This window comes from Bubalus kerabau, chromosome 2 (genome assembly GCF_029407905.1).
Source record: "Bubalus kerabau isolate K-KA32 ecotype Philippines breed swamp buffalo chromosome 2, PCC_UOA_SB_1v2, whole genome shotgun sequence".
NCBI lineage: Eukaryota > Metazoa > Chordata > Mammalia > Artiodactyla > Bovidae > Bubalus > Bubalus kerabau.
In genome coordinates this window covers 170,990,234-171,011,828 of record NC_073625.1, presented here as the reverse complement: position 1 = coordinate 171,011,828, position 21,595 = coordinate 170,990,234, and the positions used below count along the sequence as shown (strand labels likewise).

The following is a 21,595-nucleotide window of genomic DNA, read 5'->3' as shown; positions in this document are numbered from 1 at the left end:
GTAGGCTGCAGTCCATGGGATTGCTAAGAGTCGGACATGACTGAGCGACTTCACTTTCACTTTTCACTTTCATGCATTGGAGAAGGAAATGGCAACCCACTCCAGTGTTCTTGCCTGGAGAATCCCAGGGATGGGGGTGCCTGGTGGGCTGCCATCTATGGGGTTGCACAGAGTTGGACACAACTGAAGCAACTTAGCAGCAGCAGCAGCAGCATCAAGCTGATAGTTTTCCTGAATAGATTTTAATATTATAAATGATTGATTTTCAAATTGGGAGGGAAAGACTCCCATAGTAGATCATTATATATATATCTATATCTATCTATATCTATATCTATCTATCTATATCTATATCTATATCTATATATATATATCTCTCCTGGAGAAGGGATAAGAATACTCCAGTATTCTGGCCTGGAGAATTCCATGGACTGTATAGTCCATGGGGTCTCAAAGAGTCAGATAGGACTGAGCGACTTTCACTTTTACAGATATATATATTGTGTGCATGCTTAGTCACTCAGTTATGTCCAACTCTTTGTGACCCTTTGGACTGTAGCCCTCCAGGCTCCTCTGTCTGTGGATTTTTCAGGCAAGAATACTGGAATGGGTTGCCATTTTCCTCCCCCAGGGGATCTTCCCAACCCAGGGATCAATCCCACATCTTCTGTGTCTCTTGCATTGCAGTCAGATTGTTTACCCTCTGAGCCATAAGGGAAGCCATATATACGTGTGTGTGTGTGTGTGTGTGTGTGTGTGTGTGTACATATATATTGTATATATATACATATATATGCATATATTCTTTTTAATGGGAAGAGTATAGTTTGAAACAACTTGTGTTCTGTCTTCTTGCTTGAATTCATTTTTGAAATTTAATACCCAATATATCTGTGGGATGGTGAGAATTTTTATCACTAAAAGTCATAGACGGACAAATGAGAAAGAGTTATTAAGTGCATTAAATGAGGTTTAGAGGAAAGATAGACTTCAGAATCCACCATTGGGAGTTTCACATTTTTGCTGACCACTCTGGTCAAGTCCTTGTGGTTAACTCATTTCTTTTATCTGTAAACAAGATATAGCAGTAAAAATCTAGTAAGGTTGTGGTGAGAATTAAAATAAAATGAAGTGCCTGAGCATGTCTATACATCCTGATAGATTCAGTGTGCCTGCTCAGTTGCTTAGTCATGTCCAACTCTTTCCATGGGCTATAACCCACCAGGCTCTTCTCTCCATGGAAGAACACTGGAGTGGGTTGCCTCACCCTCCTCCAGGGGATCATCCCACCCCAGGGATAGAACCTGTGTCTCCTGTGGCTCCTGCATTGGCAGGAGATTCTTTACCACTGAGCCACCTGGGAAGCCCTGAGAGATCCTAGAAGAGGCAACAAATATAATGTTCTTCCTTTGAAAGAACATATCTTAAGGGTTAAATACCCATCTTCACGTTAAACATTGGATTCTAAAGATTAAAATTCCACCTGAAACTTTCAGTTCTTTATGAATGATTTTCATGTTGCTCTAAGTTATTCACTGTGACTGTTGACATCTTGATAAGATCTTCATATTTGTTCCAGAAAGAAGTACACAAAGAAACGGGCAGCATTGTGATGAGATGTAAAATTCTATTATGGATTTAAAAATGAGCTGAGAGATTAGTAAAACAAGGAAGAGAAAAAGGCAGGTCACAGCTTGCAACAAAATTAGTTGTACAACATCCATGCCTTCTACACTGGGACTTGAAATGTTCATATTTTCAAAGAAGTTTCTGACAAGCTGGGCAGAATGGCCAGACTGTTGACGTGCCAGATGATAAATTATTTAGTCAGGGCAAAGATGAGAACAGAGCTTTAAAGACTCCCAGAACATATTAAAAAGATTAGATAATTGTGGAACAAACATAGTTAAATGAGCAAAATAACAGCAGGTGAAATTTGAAACAGGCAAGTGCAAAGTAGGGCACATTGAAGAATTGGATGTAAACTACTTATACACGTGATACATTCCTAATTGATTGTACAATCTCTCAGGGCCGTGAACTAACAGATACTGTGGGTCAGTTAAGGAAGCATCTTGGCTAGTACATGGAACTTTCCATAGAGTGAACGAGCATTTTCTTATTAATACCATTATCCTAATTCTTTAAAATATTATATTTTTATTCAGTATGGAACATTGCAAAGAGGAATGAGAAAATTCTTGGGAAACAGCAAGTGGAACTGGGATGGAGGAAATGGGAAAGACATACAAATAAAATTTACTGGATATCTAACATGTGCCTGGCACTGGGTTATCATAGTAAATCATATCATTTGCCCACAATTTTTCTATTCTCTGCATTCAAGCCCTTTGTTCTGTGACTTTGCAGTTTCTCCTACCAGAGGTGGGTATATTTCCAAGCTCTATGAATGTTGGGCTTGCCATGTGGCTTGCTTGAACTACTCAGATATTAGCAGATGTGATGTGAACGGATGCTTATATGACTTGTACATGAAATAGGCATGTTCTCATGCATGTCTGCCACTGCTGTCAGATCATGCTTGTGGTAGCCATTGTCTAAGAAGAATGAATACTCCTTGTGAACCACTAAGATCTTGCAGTGATGGTTAACTTTATGTGTTGACCTGACTGGCCTATGAGGTGCCCAGATATTTGGTCAAATATTATTCTGGGTGTGTGAGAGAAGGTATTTCTGGATGAGATTGACATGTGAATCTTTGGACTCAGTGAAGGAGATTGTCCTTCCAGTGTGGGTGGGCCTCATCCAATCAGTTGAAGACCTGGATCAAACAAAAGGGCTAACACCCTGACAATTAAGATAGATCTCTTCCTACCTGATGCTTGAGCTGGAACATCAGTCTTTTCCTGCCTTTGGACTCAAACTGAAACATTGGCTCTTCCTGAGTCTGAAGTCTGTTGGCGTTTTGACTGGAGCTATACCATCAGCTCTTCTGAGTCTCCATAATCTTCATACTCTTTCTCTCTCCATGAATATATCTGTTGATTATATGTTTATCTATCTATGTATTTATCTATGTATTGATATCTATGTATTTATCCTTGTATCTATGTATCTAACTATGTATGCATGTATGTATGTATGTAAGAATCTATCAATCATCTGTCTCATGTTGGTTCTGCTTCTTTAGAGAACCTAAATACAAGACTTCTTTGTATACTAGCACTGAGTTGATACAGTTATATTTGTATCAATATGTAGTTATCTCAGTTAATTATCATGATTATCTCCTGTGGTAAAATTTTCTCCCCTCATTAAAAATATATATACATTTAATTTTTGCCTGTGCTGCATCTTTGCTGCTGCTCGGGCCTTTCTCTAGTTGTGGAGAGCAGGGGCTGCTCTCTAGCTGAGGTGTGCAGGCTTCTCATTGCAGTGGCCTCTCTTCTCTTGTGGCTCCAGGGTGCACAGGCTTCAGTAGTTGAGGCTCCCGACCTTAGAGTACGTGCTCAGTAGCTGTGGTGCATGGGCTTAGTTGCTCTGCGGTGTGTGGGATCTTCCAGGATCAGGGATTGAACCTGTGTCTCCTACATTGGCAGGCAGATCCTTTAACACTGAGCAACCAGGGAATTCCCTCTCCTTATTTCCACAGATGCAAAAATCCAGTTTCAAGTGGTTAAATGACTTGTCCAAGGGCATATAATAAGTGTCACATGGTGGCATTGGAATTTAAATCCAAGTCTTTGTAGTTTCAAAGCCTGTGATCCTTTACATAGGCTATGTTTTTTTTTCCAGAACACTGGAGAGATCACAAGAGAGGATATTAGAAAGTCAATTGCGGTGCAACTCCAGTTCTTTTTGGAGGCCTGTTCTAGGCTAGGTCCAGTACTCAGCTGGACATTACTCTCTAGTGCCTCTGATGTGGGATCAGCAGTCTAGGCTGACCCAGGGATCACTCTCACTGGGTGAAGAAATTACAGATAAGCACCTGGTACCTGAGTTAATTTCACCTAAATGATACGTAAGGAGTGACCTCTTCTTTGCTTCTGTCACTGTCTGGTCTCTTTAGTCATGACATCACATGGATAAATTCTGTTTTTATTTATATCCACGTGGCCCTGGGAGAGCTGTCATTCAGTTCAGTTCAGTCACTCAGTTGTGTCCGACTCTTTGCGACCCCATGAATCTCAGCACGCCAGGCCTCCCTGTCCATCACCGACTCCCGGAGTTCACTCAGACTCACGTCCATCGAGTCAGTGATGCCATCCAGCCATCTCATCCTCTGTCGTCCCCTTCTCCTCCTGCCCCCAATCCCTCCCAGCTTATTGTTTATAACTGGAACCAGGTAGCCTTGAGAAAATTGATTCTTGCATTGTGTCCATTGGACTTTTGTAAAGTGTGATTTTTTAGTCAGTAGAAGGATTTTTGAAACAGAGCTCTTTTTTAAGAGATATTTATGTTAAAAATCTTATCAAGGTTTAACAGAAAATTTGATTATCACTTCTATTTTTGCATTTTCTTTTTTACTGTTTTTCTTTTCTGTTTATAAGAATAACATGTTCATTATAGAACACTGGAAGAAAATGGATAAAATTCATTCATATATTAATAATGTTGATGGAATGATAATATATTGATCATTTTGTTTTTACCTTTTATCTAGGAACATATATTTAAATACATTGCAACCGAAATATATATATTACTTTTTTTCCACTTGAGAATAGTTTCCTGGGCATTTTCTTATGTCTTCATGAACCCTTTGAAAACATTTACTTGTAATTCTCATCTTGAATTTTCCTTTTTGGGGGCATGACTCTCAAATCTATCATTTCAATGTCAAGTTAGCAACTTCTTGGTAGATTTTTTTTTTTTAATAAAGTTGCCCCGGTTTATTTATTTATTTTTCTTTTTTAATTCATTTGACCAGGTCTTAATTGTGGCACACAGGATCTAGTTCCCCAACGAAGGATGAACGTGGACCATCTGCATGGGAGCAGCGTCTTAACCACTGGACCACCAGGGAAGTCCTTTTACTGGACATCTTGACCTGGACAATCTCCTATATATTTAACCTCAAAAGGCTGTAAAGTGTCCTCATCTCCTTCTCCTAAAATAGTTTCCTTTTAAAATGCAAATTTCTCTGTTAATGGTCCTGAAATTCTCTTGGTAATGTAGGCTAACAAGTTTTGAATCCTCTTGCATTTCTCTGTCCTATCCACTTGTTTCCAATTACTCATTATGCCCTAGGGTATGATCTTGGCAATGACATTCATATTCTTTCTTCCTTCCTAGTGTCATTTGGAAAATTTCTGAAGTAAAGCCTAGAGCAGAGTAGTGATTGTTCCAGTGTTGTGGACACCACGGCCTTCTTCCATTGCCACCTCCCTAGTGTAGGCCACCATTACTCTCCTCTGGATTAAGATATACTTTTAACCTTTTCATACTGTTCATGGGGTTCTCGGAAGGGAATGAAAGAAGGGGACGACAGAGGATGCAATGGTTGAATGGCATCACTGACTCAATGGACATGAGTTTGAGAAAACTCTGGGAGTTGGTGATGGACAGTGAGGCCTGGCATGCTGCAGTCCATGGGGTCACAAAGAGTTGGACACGAGTGAGTGACTGAATTGAACTGAACTTTTAACCGGATTCCAGATCACAGCAAAGCAAACTCATAAGTCCTTGAGGAATCATAAAATATTAAAGATGAAAGAAGCTTTCATCTAGGAAAGAAAACTAGGTTTAGAATGATTAATTTTCTTGATCTCAAATAACTGTAAGTAAAGTTAGAACTGGGCTTCCTAACTCTTGTTTTAAAATTCTTTCTGTCACATCTTCTCCAGAGCTTTTTAATGAGTGTTAAGTAAACACCAACATCCTTAGCCAGCAATTCAAGGTCCTTCACAATATGACTCCCAGTTCACACTTTCAGCTCACCTCTCCTTGTCCTTTGAATATTCCACATCCTTCTGCCATATTGCTCTTGCATTTCTCCCCAAGTAGAACAGAGTCACAGCCTACCATGACCAGCCCAAACTCATCTCCATTTGTTGAGAAGCTCCTTGTTATTCAAAGCCAAGGTGTAACCTAGCCTCTTCAGTCATGTCTTTCTAGAAGATTCCTGTTGAAATAACTTTTAATTTGCCCTCTACAAATAATTTGAGTGTATGGTAGTTGTCAGTTCCTGGCAATGTAGATTTTACATAAAAGGATAGATTGCAACATCCCTTCTGAGTTCCATGCTCCTTAAGGACAAAAAATAATGAGTTCTTAATCATTGCTTCATTCAAAACACATAGAAGACAGCCTTCTGTGTGGTTCAGAATCATGAAATCATTTTTTTTTTAATGAATTAAAAAATTTTTTTGGTCACTCTGTGCTGCATCACTACAAACAAAGCTAGTGGAGGCAATGGAATTCCAGTTGAGCTATTTCAAATCCTAAAAGATGAAGCTGTGAAAATGCTGCACTCAATATGCCAGCAAATTTGGAAAACTCAGCAGTGGCCACAGGACTGGAAAAGGTCAGTTTTCATTCCAATCCCAAAGAAAGGCAATGCCAAAGAATGCTCAAATTACTGCACAATTGCACTCATCTCACATGCTAGTAAAGTAATGCTCAAAATTCTCCAAGCCAGGCTTCAACAATACATGAACCATGAACTTTCAGATGTTTAAGCTAGATTTAGAAAAGGCAGAGGAACCAGAGATCAAATTGCCAACATTTGCTGGATCATGGAAAAAGCAAGGGAGTTCCAGAAAAACATCTATTTCTGCTTTATTGACTATGCCAAAGCCTTTGACTGGGTAGATCACAATAACCTGTGGAAAATTCTTAAAGAGATGGGAATACCAGACCACCTGACCTGCCTCTTGAGAAACCTGTATGCAGGTCAGGAAGCAACAGTTAGAACTGTACATGGAACAACAGCCTGGTTCCAAATAGGAAAAGGAGTACAATAAGTCTATGTACTGTCACTCTGCTTATTTAACTTATATGCAGAGTACATCATGAGAAATGCTGGGCTGGATAAAACACAAGCTGGAATAAAGATTTCTGGGAGAAATATCAATAACCTCAGATATGCAGATGACACCACCCTTATGGCAGAAAATGAAAAGAATTAAAGAGACTCTTGGTGAAAGTGAAAGAGGAGAGTGAAAAAGTTGGCTTAATGCTCAACAATCAGAAAACAAAGGTCATGGCATCCAGTCCCACCACTTCATGGCAAATAAATGGGGAAACAGTGGCTAACTTTATTTTTTTGGACTCCAAAATCACTGCAGATGGTGACTGCAGCCATGAAATTAAAAGACGTTTACTCCTTGGAAGGAAAGTTATGACCAACCTAGACAGTATATTATAAAGCATAGATATTACTTTGCCAACAAAAGTCTGTCTCATCAAGGCTATGGTCTTTCCAGTAGTCATGTATGGATGTGAGAGCTGGACTATAAAGAGAGCTGAGTGCCAAAGAATTGATACTTTCAATTGTGGGGTTGGAGAAGACTCTTGAGTGTCCCTGGGACTGCAAGGAGGTCCAACCAGTTCATTCTTAAGGATATCGGTCCTGAGTGTTCATTGGAAGGACTGATGTTGAAGCTGAAACTCCAATAGTTTGGCCACCTGAAGAGCTGACTCATTTGAAAACACCCTGATGTTGGGAAAGATTGAAGGTTGGAGGAGAAGGGGACAACAGAGGATGAGATGGTTGGGTGGCATCACCGATTCAATGCACACGAATTTGAGTAAACTCTGCAAGTTGGTTATGGACAAGGAGGCCTGATGTGTTGCAGTCTATGGGGTCTCAAAGAGTTCGACGCGGCTGAGTGACTGAACTGAACTGAACTGAACTGTGCTGTATGTCAGATCTTAGTTCATAGACCAGGGACTGAACCCTTCCCCTTGCTTTGGAAATGCAAAATGTTAACCCCTAGACTTCCAGGGAAGTCCCGTGAAATCTTTTTCTTTTTTTGTGGGGGGTGGTAGTAAATAAGTCATCTTATTGGTTCAGGTACAGATATTCAGTTCAGTTCAGTTCAGTCGCTCAGTCGTGTCCGACTCTTTGCAACCGCATGAATTGCAGCACGCCAGGCCTCCCTGTCCATCACCAACTCCTGGAGTTCACCCAAACTCATGTCCATCGAGTTGGTGATGCCATCCAGCCATCTCATCCTCTGTCATCCCCTTCTCCTCCTGCCCCCAATCCCTCCCAGCATCAGAGTCTTTTCCAATGAGTCAACTCTTTGCATGAGGTGGCCAAAGTACTGGAGTTTCAGCTTTAGCATCATTCCTTCCAAAGAAATCCCAGGGCTGATCTCCTTTAGAATGGACTTGGTTGGATCTCCTTGCAGTCCAAGGGACTCTCAAGAGTCTTCTCCAACACCACAGTTCAAAAGCATCAATTCTTCTGCACTCAGCTTTCTTCACAGTCCAACTCTCTCATCCATACATGACCACTGGAAAAACCATAGCCTTGACTAGACAGACCTTTGTTGGCAAAGTAGTATCTCTGCTTTTGAATATGCTATCTAGGTTGGTCATAACTTTCCTTCCAAGGAGTAAGCGTCTTTTAATTTCATGGCTGCAATCACCATCTGCAGTGATTTTGGAGCCCAAAAAAATAAAGTCTGACACTGTTTCCACTGTTTCCCCATCTATTTGCCATGTGTGGATCACAATAAACTGTGGAAAATTCTGAAAGAGATGGGAATACCAGACCACCTGACCTGCCTTTTGAGAAACCTATATGCAGGTCAGGAACCAACAGTTAGAACTGGACATGGAACAACAGACTGGTTCCAAATAGGAAAAGGAGTATGTCAAGGCTGTATATTGTCACCCTGCTTATTTAACTTATATGCAGAGTACATCATGAGAAACGCTGGGCTGGAAGAAGCACACGTGTTGGAATCAAGATTGCCGGGAGAAATATCAGTAACCTCAGATATGCAGATGACACCACCCTTATGGCAGAAAGTGAAGAGGAGCTAAAAAGCCTCTTGATGAAAGTGAAAGTGGAGAGTGAAAAAGTTGGCTTAAAGCTCAACATTCAGAAAACTAGGATCATGGCATCTGGTCCTATCACTTCATGGCAAATAGATGGGGTACAGATATTAATTATAATTATATTCACAAGGAAAAATTCTCATAGTGTGAAAAATATGAGAAAATTACTGAGTTTTAATATTTTTATATTCTATGTTAGATTGTGTGTACCACAAGGAGTACATGATCCTGGAGTGTAGGAAGGAAATATTAAAACTTTTATAGGTGTTTATCTTTTGGTTTTTAAAAAGTTTTGCTATTTCTTTCATAGGTTTTATACATAGTTTATTACTAAAGAAGTCAGTGTATATAATTTAGAAATGAACTTATTGTAAATAGGATATGACGGATGTATGGGAAGCTATGAAGTCAAAAAATTATTTCCATGGGATGCAATCAGAAATGTACAGGAGGAGTTTCATTTCTGGCAGTGGCTGGCTATTCTGGACAGTCTTCCTGCTATCATAGTTTCCTCAAATAGCTTACTGTAGCTAAAATCATGGAAGTTTCTTATTGCCCAGTGTTCAAAATAGATATATGCACTGCTTAAATTTTGGTCCTGATTCTCATCTTTAAAGAAAGTCCAATCTCCATAATGATACAGGTGAAGCTGAGGTTTGATCTTTATCATGGGCCTTGTCATATTCTGTTAGGAGAAGGTGGTGGCACCCCACTCCAGTACTCTTGCCTGGAAAATCCCATGGATGGAGGAGCCTCGTGGGCTGCAGTCTATGGGGTCACTAACAGTCGGGCCCGACTGAGCCACTTCACTTTCACTTTTCACTTTCATGCATTGGAGAAGGAAATGGCAACCCACTCCACTGTTCTTGCCTGGAGAATCCCCGGACAGCTGGTGGGCTGCCGTCTATGGGGTCGCAGAGTCGGACACGACTGAAGCGACTTAGCAGCAGGAGCAGCAGCAGCAGTCATATTCTGTTGGTTTGTAACAGATGAATTAGGAAATAAGGAAATGTATTGGCTCATCTCCTGCCCTGAAGTGGCTCCTTGAGAGTGAACTACATGATCGCCACAGCAGCTGATTGCAGGATACCAAAGTTTGGATTTTCTATACATAATCAGTTTCCAGATGCTCACAATTATAAACTATCAACTGCCCCAGAAGCATAATTTTTAGGAACAGGCAATAATAATCATTGAGCAAATATTTTTTAAAAATCTACTTATATATTCTTTGGTTGTTGCCTTTATTTATTTATTTGGCCTGGTCTTAGTTGCAGCATGTAGGATCTAGTTCCCTGACCCAGGGATTGACCCTGTGTTGCCTGCCTTGGGAGCATGAAGTCTTAACTGCTGCACTGCCAAGGAACTCCCTACTTATATATATTTTTTAAATTAAAAAGTCTACTTTTCCATGAATAGAAATTTATATTGTAGGTTTTTTCAACTTATCATGAATATTGTTATATTTTGTGAGATAGATGTTGAAGCAAACTTAGTTTTATGAGGCCTCTATCAAAATAATTTTAAAGCATTTTATTTAACTTTGAATGGGCAATATATCTATATAGTTAAATATTCAAAAATATAAAATAACTTACAGTGAAAAAAGTTTTCTCTCAGCTCTGTATCTCAGCTGTCCTTTTCCTTCACACTGGGAATCAACATGATTCATTTTTAAACTATTCATGAGCAAAAATAATAAATAAAAATTAAAATAAATAGATATAAACAAAAATAGTATATATCATTCTACTTTTCTTGAGCAAATATTATATTATGTGCATTCTTTTGAACTGTACATCTTTTAAGATATTTTCACTATATATATATACACACACACACACACACACATTAGTATATTAGCACCTCAGTCTTCCTTTTTTTGCTTTTCCTCAGACATATTATTTCTCTGTATGTATGCAGTATATTAGGTATTCCCTGGGAGCTCAGTTGGTAAAGAATCTGCCTGCAGTGCAAGAGACCTGGGTTCGATCCCTGGGTCAGGATGATCCCCTGAAGAAGGAAATGTCAACCCACTCCAATAAACTTGCCTGGAAAATCCCATGAACAGAGGAGCGTGGCAGGCTGCAGTCCATGGGGTCCCAAGAGTCGGACATGACTTAGTGACTAAAGCACCCATGCAGTATATTTAATTCATTAAATCAGCCCTCTATTGACAGATATTTAGATGTTTCTAGTATTTTTTTCACAGTACATGTATGCTTGTTAGTTTATTTGGTATCACTTTTCAAAGATGAGAAGGTACATTGGGACAGAAGTAAGACTCAGTGGAAGTTTTTGAACATTGCTGATACCACAAGAACAGAGACCCTTGACTGTGGTGATATTAAGCTTTTCTGACAATATTTTAACATCACCAGGGGTAAGGGCTTTACATTCATTTTTAAACCAAATCTCTATAAGTCAATGTTTTTCTTGAATTTCACAAGCCATGTTGATGCGATGTGTGAATTAGAGGAGAGTCCAGTAGTCTATTTATGACTTGGGGTTATTAATTTTTATTAGTTTGAGAAAAGTATTTTTTATTCTAGAGTGAATATTTTTAATGTTACTGGTAAGATAAAAGTCAACCAATTTCTAAAGAGCATCTTAGTTTGGAATTTTTTTACATTTCCTTGCTGTCTACAGTAAGTTTTTAAATCTTATAAGTTGTATATCTGTTTTTGTTAAAGGCATTTTGTTTTGTTAATTTTTTATTCATTTCTATTGGAGTATGGTTACTTTTCAGTCAAGTATTTTGTTTTAAAAATAACTTTGCCATGAATCATCTTGTTACCAGAGATACAATATGGGACAATATTTTAAAACTGACTTTGTTGGCTCACCTGTTGGTGTTGTTCAGTCAGTCAGTTGTGTCTGACTCTTTGCAACCCAATGGACTGCGGCACACCAGACTCCCCTGTCCTTTACTATCTCCTGGAGTTTGCTCAAACTCATGTCCAATGAATTGATGATGCCATACAACCATTTCGTTTCTGTTGCCCCTTTCTTCTGCTGCCCTCAATCTTTCCCAGCCTCAAGGTCTTTTCCAATGCATTGGCTCTTAGCATCAGGTGACTCTTCACTGGCTTAGAGGGCATGTGTATTTGTCTTGTGGAGTACTATTAGTTCCTTACCCTCCAGAGAGGTCTCTCCATCTCCATTTCTATAGGAATCACATGCAGCTCCTGCTTTCTTGAAGTTTTGCCCATAGAAGACATTACCAAGTTTTTGACTCTTGCCCAGTCTAACAGGTAAAAAATTGTGTTGCAGTGCAGTTTTAATGTGAATTGCTCTCACTATAACTAAACTGTGTCATTTTCATGTACTTCAGAATCATTTGTATTTCTTCTTTCAGGATCTGTGTCTCTATGAACGTTATCCATTTTTTAATTTGACTTTTTCTTTCCAATTTGAAGGGATTTTTTTTCGTATATATATACATACACACATATATATGAGCTTCCCAGGTGACTCATTGGTAAAGCACCCACCTGCCAGTGTAGTTTATGCAGGAGACACGGGTTCGATCCCTGAGTTGGGAAGATGCCCTGGAGAAGGAAATGATAACCCATGCCAGTAATCTAGCCTGGGAAACCCCATGGACAGAGGAGCCTGGTGGTTCTACAGTTTATGGGGTTGCAAAGAGTCAGATAAGACTTAGTGACTAAACAACAACAACATATATAACTATATATATATATTCATCTATATATATAAAAAGTAAAAGTGTCAGTTATGTATATATGAATATATATATATATATAATATATTTAAAATTAGCCATTTTTCTGTATAAATGGCAAATTTTTTTACCTTTTTGTTTTCTGTTCATCTTAATCTTATCTGAAATGCCTTTGCAACGTTAAACCACCAACTTCCTAAATTTCAACAAAAAGCAAGTAATACAAATAAAGAGAAGAAAATTTGGAAGAGGAAAATAACATTTCCTGCAAGATAATTAACAGGAAGTTGAAAAGTAACATAGAGAACTAATAAAGTTCCTTATTTTACAGATGAGGATGTCAAGTTAAACATTATATACACACAGTCATCCAGGATGGAGTGGTAGACTATACGGCATGCATAGTTGGTTGCCAACGCAAGGCCATTCACTCTTCCTTGGTGGCTGATCCTAATTTTTTAGGTTTTTACCTCTGATTCATTAACCCAGACCTAATCCTGATTGGTCTCAGCCTTAAGAAGAGGCGTTGAATTCTTCCTGGCAATTAGCCAGTGAAATGAGAGGGAAAGTCTGTTGAGAGGGTTTGTGTAAAGTTTTTATGGCTCATGAAATCAGCCACACAGGACTGATGCCCTCCTTTTTTTCAGCTGGGCTTTGCTGATTGAGATTTGCTGCCTAGAACTGAGGCAGCCACCTTGTCACCATGAAGGGCATTAGCCCTAAGGCCAGTGGCATGCTGAGGATACAGAGCAGAAAGGGAAATCACTGGGGCTTTGGATGATGCTGTTGAGTTGCTGAATTAACCAATTTTAGAAATGGTCTGCCTTGGAGTTCTAGTTATAGGATGCATTCATTCTTATATGTCTGTTTATTTTTTATTTTTGCAAGTAATTCTTTTATTCTGTTTCCACTCTTTACTTGATGCCTGACAATGGAAGAAGTGAGGACAACTCAGCTGCTTCTGTGAGCTTAAGATTGTCAATGTCATCTTCTCCTGTGCCCTTAATTAGTCTCTGCTTTTCTCTCCTATCCCCTCCTCCCAGCTCATGACTTCAGTTATCTTCTCAAGCATGGGAAAACTCAACATGCAAATATATACCTGTGTTACTTACCAATGGCTTTTGGGGTTAAAAGTTGGTTATTTTCCTCATTTGTTTCTAGTTTTTCGGTACGTGCCCAACTCATCTCGAGACAGCAAAAGAGACACTGATGTATAGAACAGTCTTATGGACTCTGTGGGAGAGGGAGAGAGTGGGAAGATTTGGGAGAATGGCATTGAAACATGTATAATATCATGTATGAAAAGAGTTGCCAGTCCAGGTTCGATGCACGATACTGGATGCTTGGGGCTAGTGCACTGGGACAACCCAGAGGGATGGAATGGGGAGGGAGGAGGGAGGAGGGTTCAGGATGGGGAACACATGTATACCTGTGGTGGATTCATTTTGATATTTGGCAAATTAATACAATTTGTAAAGTTTAAAAATAAAATAAAATTAAAAAAATTTTTAATTAAATCTTTTTATTGAAGTACAGTTGATTTATAATATTATGTTAGTTTCAGGTGTACAGTGCCATGATTCAGATATATATATATATATATATATATATATATATATATCTCATTTTCCATTATAGGTTATTGCAAAATACTGAATATAGTTCCCTGTGTTATACAGTAGCTCCTTGTTGGTCTTATTTATTTACTTTATTAAACTGCTTTATTGACTTCGCAATATACAATGAAGATCTCTCCATGCAATAGGTAAAGCTCTCCTGCTAACAGAAACTTACAGGTTGGGTCAACAACACAACAGTCAATTAGAAGTTGGTAATAGGAGACCTACAAGAAACAAGTAACTCCAAAGTCTTACAAGAAAAGCACATCACAGATATGTATATTTAGGAAGCAGATGTGTCTCCCTATTAACCTCAGGAAAAACATCAGTATTTAAGCCATGTGGCAAAACTAATTAAGATGGTCATGGTGACATGTGGTGGGTGGGGTTTGGGGGGTGTGGTGGGGGTGGGATCGGTGCTAACTGCCCACAAACTATGACTCAACTGCTTTTCCTTCAGCCATCTCACCTTCTCCCCAGTCCTTTCCAAATTCTTTCTCATTCTTGCCTGTGGCTCTCCAAGCCTCTGAGTCATGCATCTGTACTGTAGGATGCGCTGCTTAACAGGGAACGCCTATGATTTCCTCCAGGTATGCAATAGCCACCAGCTTACAAACGGATGGATAAAGGGCTCTTTATTAGCATCTTGCTCTTTTTCACCCTTTATTTCATTCTCCTGGTTGGCATTTTCCACAGTCAGTTTTTGTTTTTTTTTTTTTTTTTTTTTACTGCTTGTTTCTTTTTGGACGCCAAAAACCTAGCAAGGATAAACCCAGGATAAACTCCTGGGTTTATCCTTGCTGTTTTCTGCACCTCTTAAACCCACAGACCTGCAGAGGGTCGGGGTGGAGGTGGTTGGTCCATTTCTGGCCCCTTATTTACTTTTTTATGCTAGTTTTATTGAAGTTTTCTATCACTTGCAACTGAAAGCTTTTCAATATTGATACAGCCCAGTACTTAAACCTTCCCACTCCAAGCTAAGTGAAGTTTTGAATACATTGTGTTCTTTACAGATAGACATCAGGTATGAAAATCTTATCATTTTCATGGAGAAAGATACTGGAAAACTTTTCCACCCTGGATTAAAAGCATAAAAATATGTGTTTAAGAAGCTTAAAAAACTAAATAAAAAGTTAAAATAAAATGCAAAATTCTTTATCCTGATCACATTTCAAGCAGGCTAAGTCACCTGTCCTTTGTTGTAATGATTTTTCAAAATGCATGGAAAAGTTTTGCTTCTTTGTGACATTGAAATCAAAGATGATTCTGATATTTGCATTTAGTGCTGACACAGTAAAAGAACACACCTGTCCATTTTTGCTTTGCATTATCCTCTTTCTGTTAGTTGTGTATGTGATATAAAATAAGACCCTTCTGTGTAGCACTGGAGGACCTCCAAATCCATCCTCAGTTTACCTCTCTGACCCCATTTCTGACAGATTCTCTTGATTTATCCTCTGTGCCAGCAAGCCTGATTCAATATCCTTCTTACACATGACCTCTCCATGTCCCTGATGCTCTGTTCACCTCCCAGTGCTACTTGCTTCTTTTTGCAGGTCATGGCTTACCTTGTGTTTGAAGTCCAAATTCTGCCTCTCCTGTCTCCAATTCCATCTTCCTGGTGACATTTTCCATGATACCTCCTTTCTCTGTTCTCAACTCTGCTGGAAGTAATACTCCTTATTCTGAACTCCTGGAACATTTTATCTTTGGCTCTTTAACAAATCGATGCCTTTGATTTATCTCCATCTTTTAAAATGCATTTTTCTTCCAGTTGCTTTCTCCTGCTTTTTAAATATTTCTAAATTTGTAAGTATGCCTTTAAAAATGGCAATACCTAAATGGTCTTCATTTTCCTATCATCTAAAGTTTTAAGGGAATATTCATATTTGCTTCATTGTTATAGCTCTCCAGCAGTGCAGACACTGACACTGAGCCTTGCCCATAGTATTTGTAGAATAAATACATTGGATATTTTGTCATATTTTTCCTAAACAGTTTTACAGCTTACTTGTTTGTACTTGTGTCAACTCAAGCAGCCACTAATAAATCTCCAGAATGATCTTTCAGAGTTGAAAAGCAAGGAGTCAATCACGTGCCATAATTCTTTAAAAAGGAAAGGGTTTCATTGGTGTCCAGTAGTGTTGGTCGGAGTAACAGGCTATTCTTGCTAGAGAATTCAGTAATTAAAAGTTGGACCTTTTTTTTCTGAATCACTTTCCACCTCTGTACCATTTGCTTCTAGGACAGCATAGCAGAACAATAAGACCCTAAGAAATTTATCTATTAAATCAATTATCTTTGTGGGAGGGGTAAGCTATAATTACTTACCTTACAGTAGACTAATAATAATGTACTTTTAAATTTTACATATTTCCCATGGAACCTGAAAAAAAATGATACAAATGAGCTTATTTAAAAACAGAAATAGACTCACAGACATAGGAAACAAAGTTACAGTTAACAAAGAGGGAAGGTGGGGAGGATAAGTTAGGAGCTTGATAACGGATACCCACACTGCTAGGTATAAAATAGATAAACAATAAAGGTCTACTGTATAGCACAGGGAACTATATTTAATATCTTGTAATAACCTATAATGGAAAAGAATCTGAAAAAGAATATATATTATATATACACGAAAGTGAAAGTGAAAGTCACTCAGTCATGTCTGACTCTTTGTGACCCCATTGACTAAGCAGTCCATGGAACTCTTCAGGCCGGAATACTGGAGTGGGGAGCATTTCCCTTTTCCAGGGGATCTTCCCAACCCAGGGATCGAACCCAGGTCTCCCACACTGCAGGCAGATTCTTTACCAGCTGAGTCTCAAGTATAACTGAATCACTTTGCTGTATATCTTAAACATTGTAAATCAATTATACTTCAATTAAAAATAAAAATAAAATGTACATATTTCTATAATTGCTGCTGTGTGTGCCTAGTAGTGTCCGACTCTTGCAAACCCATAGACTGTCAGTCCCATAGACTGCCTGCCAGGCTCCTCTGTCTATGGGATTCTCCAGGCAAGAATACTGGGGTGGGTTGCCATTTCCTTCTCTAGGGGATCTTCCTGACCCAGGAATCGAACCCGGGTCTCCTGCATTCCAGGCAGACTCTACTAACTGAGCTACAAGGGAAGCCCATAAAATATAATTAATGCATATTCTAGATTAAAAATCCACTTTGCTGGTATGTGTTGTATGACTATTGTTTACATTTTACACATGAGTGTATGCATTGATCCTTCACTTTATAAGGAAGATATTGTTATCTTAATTCAATAGACAAGGAAGCTGAAACTCAGTATAGAGAAACTTCTCAAGTTAGGTCAAACATTTAGAGAGTGGCAGGGCTTGGAATGAAATCCAAGTCTTACTCACTCCTCAGTCTGGGGTTTTTCCACTGGCTAAGATGCCTTGTTTGATAATTTTCATAAAACTTAGTACATGCACAGATTAAAACTTAACGTCCACACAAGAAATGAGGAGGGGAGGAGATAAATTTTATTGAGTCTTCCTTTACTCAAATATTGTAAAGTTGAAAGTAGCAATCTCTGTAGAATTTAACTGGAGTTACAGAGATATTCCTCATATCCTCAGTTTCACTTTCTATGGTTCCAGTTAACCCTTGTCAATCACAGTTTGAAAATACTAAATGACAAATTCCCAAAGTAAACAATTTGTAAGTTTTAAATGGTACCCATTTTTTTCTAGCATGATGAAATCTTGCGCCAGCCCACTCCATCCCACCTGCTCCATCCCTTTGTTCAATGCTTCCCATCAGTCAGTCACTTAGAGGCAGTCTGGGTTATCAGGTCAACTGTTGCAGTTTCTCAGTGCTGATGTTCAAATAACCCTTCCTTTATTGATAATTATGGCCCCCAAGCACAAGAGTAGTGATGCTGGTATCAGATTTGCCAAAGGGGAGCTGTAAAGTGATTTCTTCAAGTGAAAAGGCAAAAGTTTCTGAGCTAATAAGGAAAGAAAAAAAATCATATGCTGAGATTGCTGAAATCTATGGTAAGAACAATTCTCCATGAAATTGTGGAAAGGAGGAAAAAGAAATTTGTGCTAGTTTTGCTGTTGTGCTTTAAACTGCAGAAGTTATGGCACAGGCGTGTGTGATAAGTGCTTAGTGAAGATGGAAAAGACATTAAATTTGGACAGGATATTTGGAGGGAGAAGTGGGATTCACATAACTTTTTGGCTCCCAAGTGGCTCAGTGGTAAAGTACCTGCCTACTAATGCAGGAGACGCAGGGGACACAGGCTGGATCCCTATGTTGGGAAGATCCCCTGAAGAAGGGATGGCTACCCATTCCATTTTTCTTGCCTGGAGAATTCCATGGACAGAGAGCCTGGTGGGCTACAGTCCATGGGGTTGCAAAGAGTCAGACCTGACTGAGTGACGGAGCACATTCACATAACTTTATTACAGTATATAATTATTTTGTTTTATTATTAGTTAGTATTGTTAATTTCTTTCTGTGCCTAAACAGTAAATTTAACAAAGGGATGTATATATAGAAAAAGCAGTATTTTTACAGTTTGGTACTATCTGTGGTTTCAGGCATCCACTGGTGCTTTTGGAACACATCCCCTGGGAATAATACTATATTAGCAAACTGTTATTACATAAACATGCCAGTTAGAGCAGTTAATGTGTGCACAGTTGAAATGATTACATTTTGGTAAACTTTTGTTAAAAGAACTAACCATATTTTTTTCTTCCAGTTGTCTGAACAATTTGGGTAAGTATTTAACTCTTCCTTTAATAATTTACATATTACTATCGACTGACAAATCTTTAAATTCATATCAACGGAAGTATTTCCCAAGAATTTGCAAGTAGGTGGGGTTAAACAGAATTGCTACATAATGAAATTTAAGGATATTCTTTGGAGTTTGTTAAAAGGAAGCTGTTTCATAAGTCAGGAAACCTCTTTACATGTATAATACTCTATCCAAAAAATTATGTTTTTGAAACAAATATTGTATTGGCCTTTTTGTGAGAGAGGCAGCTTTAAAATTACAGGTTACTAGTAAATTCAGCTGCAGTAAATTCTTAATATATGTAATTCTGACATATTTAAATGATAGCAGACAAGTACAGTAGCAAAAAAGACCCCTGGGTACCCATTAATATAGTTGAAGTACTTCTTGTAACACTCCCAGATCCCATTTCCCTTCTTCATTTTTAAGAAGTTACCTCCATCATGAATCTTGTATTTATCATTCTCAAGTACATTTTCACACTTTATTCCATTTATATACATGTACATACTCTTCCCCACCCCTCAACAGACTCCTAGGTAATCATTAAAGTGTTATATTTTCAAAGCTTGTGTAGATACTACCAGATTTTACATTACATTTCTGAGATGTATCTGTTTTGATACATATTGCCTTACACATGATCTAGAGATCATTCATTTTAGCATTATGTAATATGATATTGAATGACTATTGAATATACCTCGTGTAAAGAATCCATTCTCCTTGACACGTATGAGGTTGTTTCTAATTTTCACAATGACAAACAATGCTAGTGTGGTTCTCCTTCCTTATGTTTCTTGTTCATAAGCAGGGGAGTTTCTCTAGTTCCAAGAATGGGACTGATGGTTTGAAATGCATCTTCAACTTTCCCTAAACAATAGCAGGTTTTTGGAGATGCATCCTGCCTCTTCCCCCTGTGTGTGCTGTGTGTGTGGACTGTGTGTGCTGCCTGCATAGCTCATTTCTTCGGGTTCCTGTTTGTGCATGTGGGGCTCCAACTGGGCAGATGAGGAGGCCACTGCTTGTGCATCTGCCTCCGTGTGTGTGTGGGGGAGGGGTGGGTATTAAGGAGAGTATGTGGAGAAGGCTGGATGTGGCTACAGGAGTGCAGAGCTAGAAGGCTGAAGGAGGCTCTGGTCACTGTAGTGTCCTCCGTCTTCCTCCTCATTCCACGTTCCCCTCTCAGGTCTTTTCCAGGCAGCAGTACCCAATGGAGCCTCCACTGTTACCTCTGAGGCCCTGGATCTAAGGGATAGGGACAAACTGCAAAGCAATGGTGTTCTGAAGGCAATGGACCACGTCAACATTGCCATCATCTGCACCCTCCTCAGCTTGCGTCCCTCTGTGATGGAACTCAAGAAGCTGGACAACCTGATGTTGAACTTGGATGAGATTGAGGACAAGGCCAAGTTTGTGGGCAAAGCCATCTTGGATGTGCCCTTGGCCATGTGTAAAGCAGGGGCAGCTGAACAGGAATTGCCCCTTCACCACCACATTGCTCAGCTGGCCAAGAACTCAGATCTTTTCCTGCCTGTGCCTTCAACATGATCAGTGGTGGCTCTCATGCTGGGAACAAGCTGACCACACAGGAGTTTAGATCCTCCCCATGGGTGCTGAGAGCTTTCAGGATGTCATGCAACTCAAGGTGGAGGTCTATCACACACTCATCTAGGAATAGTATGGCAAAGATGCCACCAATGTGGGAGATGAACATGGCTTTGCCCCCTGAATTCTGGAGATCAGAAGCTTCCAAGCAAAGCCCTGGAGCTGGTAAATGCAGCCAATGACAAGGCTGGCTATACCAAAAAGATTGTCATCAGCATGAATATTGCCACCTCAGAGTTTTATCATGGTAGTAGATATGACTTTGAGACTTTAAGTCTTACTGATACATCACTGGGGACCAGGACTTTGTTAGGGCCTATCTTGTTGTCTCTCTTGAGGCTGAAGTTTAGGCAGATCAGTTTGATCACCAAAGCCATCCAAGTGTGCAAGCCCAGGAGAATGGCTGAGGGTCATGATGAGTCACCGTTTGGGAGAGACTGAAGACACGTTCATTGCCAATATGGTGGGGGAACTGTTCACAGGCCAGATCAATACTGGTGCCTGGTGCACCTGGCTAAGTACAATCTGCTCATGAATGAGAATCATAGAAGAGCTGGGGCCTGAAGCTTGGTTTCCAGGACGTAATGTCCCAGCATACTGTGATCCTTCTACCTGGTCGGAGACTTGGAACCCCTGGCTCATCCTCCTGGAACTTCTTCCTTTCAATCCTGCTTGCAATTTCATTCCAGACACCCAGGCTGCCCTGTTGCACTGCTCATGGGCTGCTTCAACCACTACTGCCTCCACTCTCCGCTCTCTGGGCTCCAGGTGGCATGGAATGCAGGACCTTTACAGTGCAGAATGAAGGCAGGTGCTGACTGTGTGCATCAGCCTGGCCGAAGATTATGTATGTGTTTGGTGGTGGTGGTTTAGTCGCTAAGTCGTATCCAACTCTTGCGACCCTGTGGACTCCCAAGCTCCTCTGTCCGTGGGATTCG

The 21,595-nt window shown here is 39.5% G+C and overlaps 1 pseudogene; it reads left to right on the top strand.

Moving 5' to 3' along the window:
* LOC129644521 (gamma-enolase-like) overlaps window positions 1-20,941 on the top strand; it is a 32,640-nt pseudogene extending 11,699 nt beyond the window's left edge.
* The last annotated feature ends 654 nt before the right edge of the window (window positions 20,942-21,595 follow it).